The following is a 12,016-nucleotide window of genomic DNA, read 5'->3' as shown; positions in this document are numbered from 1 at the left end:
CTAAATGATCGTGTAGCACTGTTCATCTATGGCTTCTTCCCCACAGATAGATAGTTTTTGTTGTGGCTATGTATGGATGTGAACATTTCTCTACCACTGACAGACAATGATACACATATATCATTGTCTATAAGTTATACAAAGTGATAGAGTTTTATCACTTTCTATTCGTGATAGACAGTGATATAGTTCTATCAATGTCTATCACTGATAGAAAGTGATAGAACTCTATCACTCTCTATAACAATGATTGAGCTCTATCACTAGTAATATACCGTGTTTGATATACTGTGATTGAGCTCTATCATTATCTATCACTGATAGACAGTGATAGAACTCTATCACTCTCTATAACAATGATTGAGCTCTATCACTAGCAATATACCGTGTTTGATATACTGTGATTGAGCTTTATCATTATCTATCACTGATAGACAGTGATAGGGTTATATATATATATTAACATTTTTCTTATACAATCTTCTTTTCCTTTTATTGCAGTAAATTGATACCATGGTTAATATTCCTGTAATCGTTTTTTATGGTGGACAGTGGACTCATTACAATTCTTATGAGAATTATAGTGTTGCTAAAGTTTTTGTTGATGATATGATAGACTTCAATAGTTTAGTTAGTTTGATATTGGGTGAAATTCAGTTGGATATTTCAATGGATTTATCAGTATTGTTGGATTTTGGTCAAACTAATATTCAATCCGTATTTCAAATAAAGCAAAATAAGGATATCAATTGGTATTTATCTTTGGCTAAAGATTCAGGGACTAAGCATCATTTAGTTGCTTATGTTAGTCATCATTCTGTAAAAAGATCTTGTAGGGGTATTAATGGTGGAGGTGGTGATAGATTGCTATGTTTAGGTTCTTCTTCTAGTTCTTCAAATGATCAAGTTATACAAAATGTTTATTTTAATGGCGATTTGAAGGAAAAAGATGTATTTGGAAGTAAAGAAATACTGTGTAAGTGTTTTTATGTAATAACAATGAATAAAAATTTTCAATTTAGGACTACATGGTCAAATTCAAAGTCGCTTGAATTGAAATGTTTGCAAGAAGGTTGTCAATGGTATGTTCGGGCATCTCAGTACAAGAAGAGTGAGTTATGGATGCTTAGAAAGTATATTTCCGATTATAATTGTTTAATGAACACAACTCAAAATTGTCATAGGCAAGCTTTGTCATCTGTAATTGGGGATTGCTTGAAAGAGGATTTTAGGTTTATCTCTACTGATCACTCCCTTCCTAAAGATATTGTTCATAAGGCTCTACTAAGCTTGCCGTTAATATTAGTTATCAAAAAGCTTGGAGGGCAAAGAAACATATATTAAGATCATTAAATGGTGATGCAGCTGAATCATATAGCTTGATTTCACAGTTTTTTGAAAGGTTGAAAGAAATGAATCCAGGTATTATTTCAAACGAAGTATTCTTCTTATAAATTTTATATCACTGTGTATTGTAGATGGACTGTGATAGTCATCTAGCACTATCTATCAATGATAGTTATACATTATTGTCTACACTGATTAACTGTGAGAACCATCTATTATTGTCTATTTACCAATGATAAACAATGATTGATTTGTTACCATTGTGACTAATATAATTGTTTTCATTTATTTTTTCAGGAACGTACACTGCTTTAAAGATTAATGAAAATGGACATCTTAAATTTTATTTCATGGCTATTGGTGCATCTATTGAGGGGTGGAGGTATTGTAGATCTACCATATCCGTTGATGGCATGCTTTTGAAGTCTAAGTTTGGCGATACTCTACTATCAACTTCCACATTAGATGGTAACAATAATATTTTTCCCCTTGCATTTGTTATTGTAGATTCTGAGAATGATGTATCATGGAAATGGTTTTTCGAACATATACAAACTATTTTAGGGGATAGAGAACATTTACTCATTGTCTCTCATCTTTGAGCATTCCAAAAGGTGTCTTAAGTGTGTTTAACAATATTGAGTACTATGTGTGCATTTAATATGTTATGTGAAATTTGAAGAAGTTGTTCAAGGATCCTTTGATTGATCAATTTTACTTTAGTTATGCTAAATGTTATATTGTTGATGACTTCGAATTTAATATGAGTTATAGGAGTCAATTTCTCCAAATATTCGAAGTTACCTTATTAATGTAGGATTTGTGAAGTGATCTCGTGCATATTCTCGAAGAAGAAGGTATGAAATGATGACAACAAACTCTTTAAAGTGTGTAAATTCTATTTTGAAAGAGAATAGGAACTTACCAGTTGCAAGTTTACTCGATGCAATTAGAGGTTTACTGCAAAAATGGTTTCATGATCGAAGGAAAGTTAGTTTGTCAATGACAACAATTTTGACTCCTTGGGCAGAGAATATATTACGCAACCAACATGAACAATCAAGAAGTTTCATGGTAAGTGTTATTTATAAAATTGATAGGAGAATGATATTCAATGTGATAGACAATGATAGATTTCTATCACTGTATATCACTGATAGACCATGATAGAAGTCTATCACACTAACCTTGATAGATTTCTACAACTTTTTATTTTTTTGTATATTTGGTATGTTTGGTATGTTTACAATGTGCTGATTTCTTTTCCCATTTTTATTTATTAAGTTCGTCCTATTTTCAACGTTGAATACTCAGTAATGGATGGTGATAAACAATTCCTAGTAAAGCTTAATTTTGGATATTGTAGTTGTCGAGTATGGGATTTTGAAGAAACTCCATGCTCTCATGCGCTTGCTGTTCTTTGGCTGCTTAACATGGATATTTATTCCTATGTATCTAATTATTATTACTCAAGCGCGTTGTCATGAACATATATGGGTTGTGTTTGACCTATTGGAGTCCATTCAGATTGGAGGGTTTTAGATGATGGTATTAAAGCATTACCTCCTATTTTTAAACGTTCAGTAGGAAGACCTAAAAAACAAAGGATTCCATCTATAGCTAAAGTTAAAAGTAGTTCATTAAGATGTAGTCGTTGTCATTCTAAAGGTCACAATTCTAGGACTTGCAAACTTCGCCTAATTAGTCAATGATGTAATTATTATAGTTCATTTTTTCCCTTGTATTGCCAAATAGATTGATATTAGAACTTATGAAAGTTATTTTTACCCTTTGTTGGTTCTATTATTGAGTTTGTAAGTGAATGGAACACTATCTTTATATGAATAAAATTATTGAATTTCTTTGATTATATTCATTTTCTAGACTGAAACATGTGATATACCCATGTATAAAAACACTGATATATACTGATAGACACTGATAGATTTCTATTAGTGTCTATCATTTATACACACTGATATACTATGGTGTTGATTCATTTTTTGGCATCAATAGAAGCATTATAGAACTATAGTAATTGAGTTGAGAGTTGATAGACACTGATAGAAATCTATTAATGTCTATCAGTAAAATATGGAATTGATAGTCTTCAAAAGTATATAATATATATTTAAAAATTGATAGACACTATGATCGTTTAGAATTTACTAAAGTATCGTTTATACGATCGTGTAGTTTCTATCGCATCGTGTACTCGATCGTTTAGCTTCGCATCCAATCGTCTATACGATTGTTTAGCTCATCAGTTGTCGTCTACACGATCATTTAGCTCGAGTCAACTATCGTCTACACGATCGTCTAACGCTTCATCCAATCGTTTACATAATTGAACTATCGTTTAGTTCTTAGAGCTTTGTCTACACAATCGAGCCGCCATTTGGTAAACGATAGAAGAATTTCAAGCCTCAACATACTACCACCCTTGACTCTTGAATTGTTATTGACCGTAAAATCTAAGTGTTTTGTGATTGTGAACGTGAAGATCATAATCGTCTGGGATAACAAGTGGTATCAAAGCTCAGTGAACAATTCTTTCCCCAAGTGAGATGGAGCTTACAATCATGTTCTTTTTTAATAGACCATCACTAATAGACATTTATAAACTTCTATCATTGTTTATCAATGATAGAATTCATGATGTACCTAATAGAATTACATTGGACATATATTTGATAGTGGTTTATTCATCATGTATAGAATTTTATCCAACACATGTATAAAAGTTTATAAAATTGATACAATCACAGCAGATAACATCATTAGTATAAACTAGAATTCTTATAGATGTAGTTCTACCATCAATGTTCATTGTCACTTGTAACATTCACAAAATATCATTCACAAAATAACATAGTTCATTGTTAGTAGTATTGTAGTCTTTTTCAATAATATTGTAAAACCAAGTTCTAACATTAAGTTTGAGAAGGTTGAAATTCATATTGAGAAGGTTGAGATTAAGTTTGAGAGTTTAGTTGCGAGATGTTTAAGCTGAAGCTTGGAGCACTGTCCATCAATGAATGTCGTTTTAGTCTTTTTCTTCTTTTTAGGAGATGTTTTTTTCCATTTCCTTTACCTTTGTTGTTTGTTTCCTTTCTCACTTCGATTTCTCATTGATAATTTTCTTGTCATCATCTAATACTTTTGGTCTAAACTTTGTACGTTTTCCTTTTCCTGCAGCTTCAACAACCTAAAATAATAGTAACAAAAAAGAAAGTTTAATATTAGAATTTGAAAACTACATATCATGACTGACAACAACTCTTGGTTACCTTCTTTTCCGTTGGTTATTTTCTTTTATTTTCAAGTCTTTTTTTCTTTTCATTCTCGTTTTCTTCTTCACTTTCTTCCTCATCAACTTGTTCTTCAACATGCTATTCTTGTTCAACAACATTTTTTTTATCAACAGGCTATAATAAATAAGTAATAGTATAGTGTTAGACATTGATTCAAAATTCTATAATACTTAAGAAGATAACCTATTGCTTTATTTTCTTTCATAGTGTCTATATATATTTACCTTATCGTTTTGTTGAACATGATCAATTTTCTCCATATGTTCATCATCTTCAAATTCTTTTTCCTGCAAACATGAGAATTAATGAAGTTATAGAAGTATACCATACACTGATAGAATTCCATCAGTTTAGTGATTGACCTCATTTACTTCTATCATGAATGTCTATCATTGATTGGCAATGATAGACCTAGTAATAGATTTAATTGACTTTGATGACAATATGTAGCTTAACAGAGACAATATGTAGCTTAACAGAGAAGGCACATAGCTAAAGAGACGAAACAAACCTTTTCCTTTCCATCCTCTTCCTCGAACACTGTTGTTAATTCTTGTGTCTTTGGGGTTTCCAAAGATAGAGGTTCTATATCGTCAAAATGATCTTGTGTTTGTGTATAAGATTCCTAAAACAAAAAACATAAATCAAATACAAAGATAATGAAAAGAATGAGATTCCTATAATAAAAGACACAAAACAAATGGAAGAAAAATGCGTTGATAGGCAGTGATATGTCACTGTCTATCAGTACAAAAACTCGTGTACAAACCTTTCCTTCATTACCAATTTTAATTTACAAGAAAAAATAATTTTAGTTTAGTTAGTAAATGTATGTTTACATTTAAAAATAAAATAACACATTGCAAAAGTCTTACCTGAGCTATATAATTTGCAGCATAATTCACCATTTTGTCAATTTCATAATTTCTTTCAAGAATTTGTAAGCTACAAGAAGGAGCTTTGTTTTTCTCTATGGTCTCCTCAACCTTTTTTTCTTGTTCTTCTTGTGAAAGTTTTTCAATTGGAAGTCTTTCTATGATAGTTTTTAATATTCTGATGATCTCTTCTTGGCCTTATTTCAAACTTTTCTGCTCTTTTTCTATCCTTTGTTGGCCATTTTTCAGTTATTCTATTTCCTCCATTATATTTTTCCCATGCTCCCTTTTTCCTCCAATTAAATCTCTTCCTTCATTTATTTCTTCTTTTTTTTTTCTTTCTCTTTCTATTTTTTCCTTCTCCTTTTCTTCCAATATATAAAAAAATTGATAGTGGTTGATTGTGATTCTTCTTCCATTGGAACTAGTGGAATTACACAAAACTAAAATTTTAAACACATGTTAAATCATTAGATCAAAAACAAGAAAACACTAACAAGTTTTTTTGTGATATATATCTATCACTGTTTTTGCTGATAGACAGTGATAGAAGTCTATCACTGTCTATCAATAATAGACTATTATCTATTTTTTGTTTGAAACCATTGTAAGTAATAAAAACAAGGCTATAAAATTATAGAAAATACTTACATCATTTCTTTGAAAGATATTCTCTTCAAGATTTCTCCAATGATCAGGTTGCAAGCACTTCCATGATATTATTCTTGGACTTTGATTGCAAATTTCTACCAAATCCAATATCTATTGTTGAAAGTTTTGGTATTATTTCGAATGCCCAATAAACTAGTGCCTAAGGGAAACCTTGAAGGCATACATAATCCTTTTCAGTAGAAGAAGCCTTTTTGAAAAATTGATATGTCAAATTATATGACAATCTTCCTCAAGGATAGATTTTAAATTCTTCTTCATTGTCCAATATGTCAACATATTTCCAATTAACAACATTGTGACCTTGCCTTGGGATTAAAAAGGACTCTAAGAGAATGAGGTTTGCCAACTTAACCTTGACATTATTACTTTCAGAATCATATAGGAACTTAAAGCTTCTCTTAATGTATTTTCTATCAATTGAATTATCATTCTTAAATATTATTTTTCTAAGTTCAGAAATTTGCTATTTTTCTTCTAAATCTATTGATGGTAGTTGAGTGCCACTTAAACCTGTGAGTAAATAAAACTCTTTTAATCCAAACTCTGCTATATGCCCATTAAAGTTAAAAGCCAAGACATTTGGCTTAATTGTGATGCATTATCTTCTTAGAAGGTAGTTTATGAATCTTGTGGGCATTTTCTCAATTTTTATATTTAGAAAGTGTCTGAAAGGACCATTTCTAAAAGTATTTAAATTCTTATCATCTAATTGGTTTTTACTAATTTGTATTACATCTAATGAGATGCATATTGTTATCTTCAAATGCTTGTTCTGGTCTTGCATTATTGTTTGATGTTCATGTTCTTGTTCCACCTGTTTAAACATACAAGTATCAACAATAAACAAGTGATATATATCTATATTCTATCATAAACTATCACTCACTATTATCATTGAAGGAAAAGTCGGCATGCACAGCGGAATGAGGATCGATTTTACTCTAATTACACAAATTACACATGCAATCCTAAATAAACTAATTAGGGTTATTTAGAAACATTACCTTTGAAGCTCCCAAAACTCGTCTATCTCCGCTCGAACACGAATCGAACAACTAGTAGAGCTGGCCTACTATTCTCTAGATTCAGAATCGGGTTGTGGGACCCGATGGATGAAGAACCCGAGAGAGAGAAAAAAAGACGAAAATAGTAGAGTGAAATTTGGGTTGGGTTTGGTTTTCTTTTAGCCCAATTTTTAAAAACTAATTTTGTAAAATTTCCAAAAGTCTTTAATCCAAAATGGCAAACCCATATTTATAGAAAAGGGCCATGCAAAATTGCATGAAAAAAGTTCATAAAAACCCAACACCTAGAATCCACTATCTAAGTGGGCTTCATGTCTCCACTATAAGTCAACACCTAGCCCATTAATTTTGTTAGTGGAATTATTCAACAAAAGTTTGGATTTTCTCACTAACTTTAGTCAAAGGGCAAAATAGTCATTTGGTCAAAGTCAAACTTTGACTTTTTATGATTTTTTTCGTGTTGACTAATTTTGACCTCCCGAGCATGTATCTGCATTCATTTTCTCGAAATTCAAATCACATTTGAATATAAGGTCGGTCAAAGTTTGACTTTTCAAAGTAAAAAATCAACTCTTTGACTTTTTACATCTTTGACCTTTCCATTATTTCTGAGCTTCCGAATATGAACGTATTCATATTCTTGATATTTAAATCACATTTAATTATTGTATGTCTAAACTAAAAAACCGACCACTATATCACATATACTTGCCGGTTTCTCTTTCTTCACCTAATTCGAACAATTCGAATTATTCTATCATACGTTCTAAGTTTATTCTATATGAGCTAGTAGGGGAACCTAATGGACCTATAGATCATAGGCTCCAACGATCCGAGATTAGCTGGTTAAACTCTTTAGATGAAGCTAATCAACATTCATTAACTCACGGGTCATTCCACTATAGTCCCGTAGTTGCACTCCCCTCACTATAGATATATTTGTGTCCATATGATATAACCATGATTAGTAAGCTAATCCTTCACAGGTTGTTCGTAATCTCGGCTGGGTCATAAAAATCGTTTTACCCCCGAGACTACATCTTATTCCTTAAGTTCCACTGATTCTCTAATGAACAATTGGTTTAAGGTCCAACCTATAAACTGAACCCCTCTCGGGCCAATGAGAGGGTGGGGCCCCTTGTTCAAGACCTAGATTCAGTACTAAAGGGAACAACCTATCTACTATCCCTATAACGGGGAGGAGTGAATTCCGTCTTGCACCCTATGTTCCAGTTATCCACCTAATCTTACCCCTGAAATGGGAGGCTTATTGGGCTAGTGATAATGAACTGCCCTCACCTATGCAGATCTAAGAATAATTCCGAGTGAACAGGAGTTCATAGTTAGCTTAGGATTAAGATTAAGTTACCTAGGTCATCAATTAACGAACTAGTCAGTTTTATACATTAAACGACATTTAGAACATAAAAAAAATGACTATTTCATGGTTCAGTATTATGTAAACTCTTTACATATGATGCCCCCATTTTCATGTCTCCACATGAACGATTTAGGATCACATCGTTTGTTGGGTCGCATCCATAGTGTTCCCAGAATAAGGCGCTCAACCTTATTCATATACTATAGACTATTTTGGCTATATATTTGAACTTGATCCATATTTATATCACTACATAAAGTTCAAACTTAAACTTAATAGCCTCGGAACCTTAGTTTATTGGATTCATGAATATAGAATTTAAATTTACTAAAGATTTTCAATAACAGCTTTATTGAACAAGAATATGATATTACAAACTACGAGTTTTAGGACATAAAATCCAACAAACTCCCACTTGAACTAAAACTCCTAGTAGGATCGAACGATGCTGAATTTAATTGTGAGAAATGAATATTACATATGAGTACAATAAACATATGAATACAATAAATTAAGGCATATACCCAAAAGCTCTCCCACTTATCCTAGTTTACAAACACCGTAGACCTAAACTCTGCAGGTGAACTTAAAAAACTTTAGCCGTGAGGGCCTTTGTAAAAGGATCAGCAATGTTTTGCTCAGAAGGTATCTGGGTCACTATAACGTCACCATGGTGTACGATTTTCCGGATAAGGTGGTACTTGTGTTCGATGTTCTTTCCCCGTTTATGGCTTCGAGGTTCTTTTGAATTTGCAACTGCATCACTGTTTTCATAATACAAGGTGATGGGTAGATGCATATTTGGAACAACTTCCAAATCTGTCAAGAATTTCCTCAGTCATATTGCTTCTTTTGCTGCTTTGCAAGCAACTACGTATTCAGCTTCCATTGTGGAGTCAGCTATACAGGTCTGTTTTATGCTTCTCCACACTACTGCTCCTTCATTAAGAGTGAACATTGATCCAGATGTAGACTTTCTAGCATCTTTATCAGTTTGGAAATCAAAGTCAGTGTATCCAGTAAGGATAAGATCCTTAGCACTATACACGAGCATGTAGTCCCTAGTTCTCCTGAGATACTTTAAGATGTTCTTAACGACAATCCAATGATCACATCTAGGATTAGATTGGTATCTACTGACGATCCCTACTGAGTAGCATATGTCAGGTCTAGTACATAACATTGCATACATCAGACTTCCAACTGCAGATGCATAAGGAATATTTCTCGTATCCTCAACTTCTTGAGGTGTCTTAGGACACTGTCCTTTTGACATATGAATTCCATGTCTGAAAGGTAACAAACTCTTTTTAAAATTCTGCATTTTATATCTAGACAACATTTTGTCTATATAAGATGTTTGAAACATGGCTAGTGTCCTATTCTTGCGATTATGAACAATTTGGATCCCAAGAATATACTGCGTATTTCCTAAATCTTTCATTTGAAATTGTGTAGACCAAGAGTTTGACGGATGTCGGAAAGTCTCAACCGATAGTCCAAGGTAATGAGAAAGGAAAGCAAGTTTAGCACATTTCCATACTTGGGGTTGTCAAGCAGAGGGAGTCCTTCTTTTCAGTACTCTATATAAATAGAAGAAAAAGAATTTTCATCTCGCCCATTTGTGAGCGCTAAAGGACGAACCCTTCCCTAGTCAACTTCCTCTTCTTTAGAGTGCCATCTCAACGTAGTAAACTAGCTAACTACCTTTCCTCTGGGCATATACTAGAAAGTCAACAAACCAGCCATTGCTTGATGTCAGTAAGATATCCTACATCATTCTCAATGAGTAGAATATCATCGACATATAAAACTAAGAAAGCTATAGTAGAATTAACGATCTTTTTGTAAACACAAGGCTCGTTAATATTCTGTTCAAAGCCATAAGATTTGATCGCAGTATCAAACCTTATATTCCAGGATTTAGAAGCTTGTTTCAACACATAAATGGATTTTTGAAGCTTACAAACCTTTTGTTTTTGACCCTGTGCAATAAACCCCTCTGGTTGAGCCATATAGATACTCTCTTCAAGATCGCCGTTTAGAAAGGCTGTCTTGACATCCATCTGCCAAATTTCATAGTCATAAAATGTGGCAATGGATAAGAGTATTCTTATCGACTTTAACATGGCAACGGGAGAGAAAGTTTCTTCATAGTCCACTCCTTCTCTCTGGGTATAACCCTTTGCCATAAGTCGAACCTTAAAAGTCTGTACTTTACTGACTTGGTCTCGTTTTCTCTTGTAGATCCACTTGCAACCAATTGGTTTCACATCACTTGGTTGATCTACAAGTTTCCAGGCAGAATTGAAGTACATAGACTCCATTTCGAGGTTCATGGCTTTAACCCACTGATCACGATCCACATCTTTCATCGCCTGTTTATAGGTCGATGGATCCTCTATGCCATCATCAGGTATGAAGACTTGTATTTCTGTTAAACCCAAGTAACGATTAGGCTGCTGAACAACCTCCCACTACGTCGAGGCATTTTCAACTCTTGAGAAGGATGTGACTGACCTGATGTACTAGTTTTATCTACTAGTTTAGTAGATGAACTAGCTCTATCTGTATCGTCTTTGGAAATTTCATTCAATACTAGTTTACAGCGAGGTTGATGACTTCTTATGTGGTCTTCCTCTAAGAATGTAGCATTTGTTGATACAAATACCTTATTCTCTTGAGGATGATAAAACAAACCACCCCTTGTTTCCTTTGGATAACCTATAAATAGGCATAATTTTGAACGATGTTCCAATTTCTTGGGATTTTATACCAACACATGTGCTGGGCAACCCCAAATTCTAAAGTGACGTAAACTACTTTTATGCCCTTTCCATAGCTCATAAGGTGTTTCTGAAACACTTTTAGAAGGAACGTTGTTCAAAGGAATCAGACAATTGAGCATAGCTCATCATAGAGTGAACCATATCTAATAAGGTTCGGTTTATTCTTTCTGATACACCGTTCTGCTGAGGCGTACTAGGTGTAGAGAGTTGTGACTGGATCCCATTTTCTATCAAATAGTCTTGGAATCGTATGTCCATATACTCTTCACCTCGATCTGATCGAAGTTTCTTTATTGTTTTACCTAATTCATTCTCAACTTCAGCCTTATATCTTTGAACTTTTCAAGAGAATTAGACTTGTGATGAAGTAGGTAAACATGACCATACCTTAAATAATCATCAATAAAACTGATGAAATATTCATACCCACCTCGAGCCTTAACATTCATTGGTCCACAAAGGTCCGAATGTACGAGCTCTAAGAGTACTTTGGCTCTGACACCTTTTCCAGTAAAAGATCTCTTGGTCATCTTTCTTTCAAGACAAGATTCACATGGAGGTAAAAAGTTATCTTCTAACTGAATTAAAAGTCCACTCTTGACCAATCTCCCAA

At 33.1% G+C, this 12,016-nt stretch overlaps 1 pseudogene; it reads left to right on the top strand.

The window, feature by feature from the left end:
* The first annotated feature begins 513 nt into the window (after nucleotides 1–513).
* LOC150035256 (uncharacterized) lies at nucleotides 514–3,059 on the top strand (annotated as a pseudogene).
* The last annotated feature ends 8,957 nt before the right edge of the window (nucleotides 3,060–12,016 follow it).

Source organism: Benincasa hispida, chromosome 7 (genome assembly GCF_027475165.1).
Source record: "Benincasa hispida cultivar pf3 chromosome 7, pf3_genome.v1.1, whole genome shotgun sequence".
NCBI lineage: Eukaryota > Viridiplantae > Streptophyta > Magnoliopsida > Cucurbitales > Cucurbitaceae > Benincasa > Benincasa hispida.
Note: the sequence above shows the minus strand (reverse complement) of the source record. Positions and strands in the feature narration are given on the sequence as shown.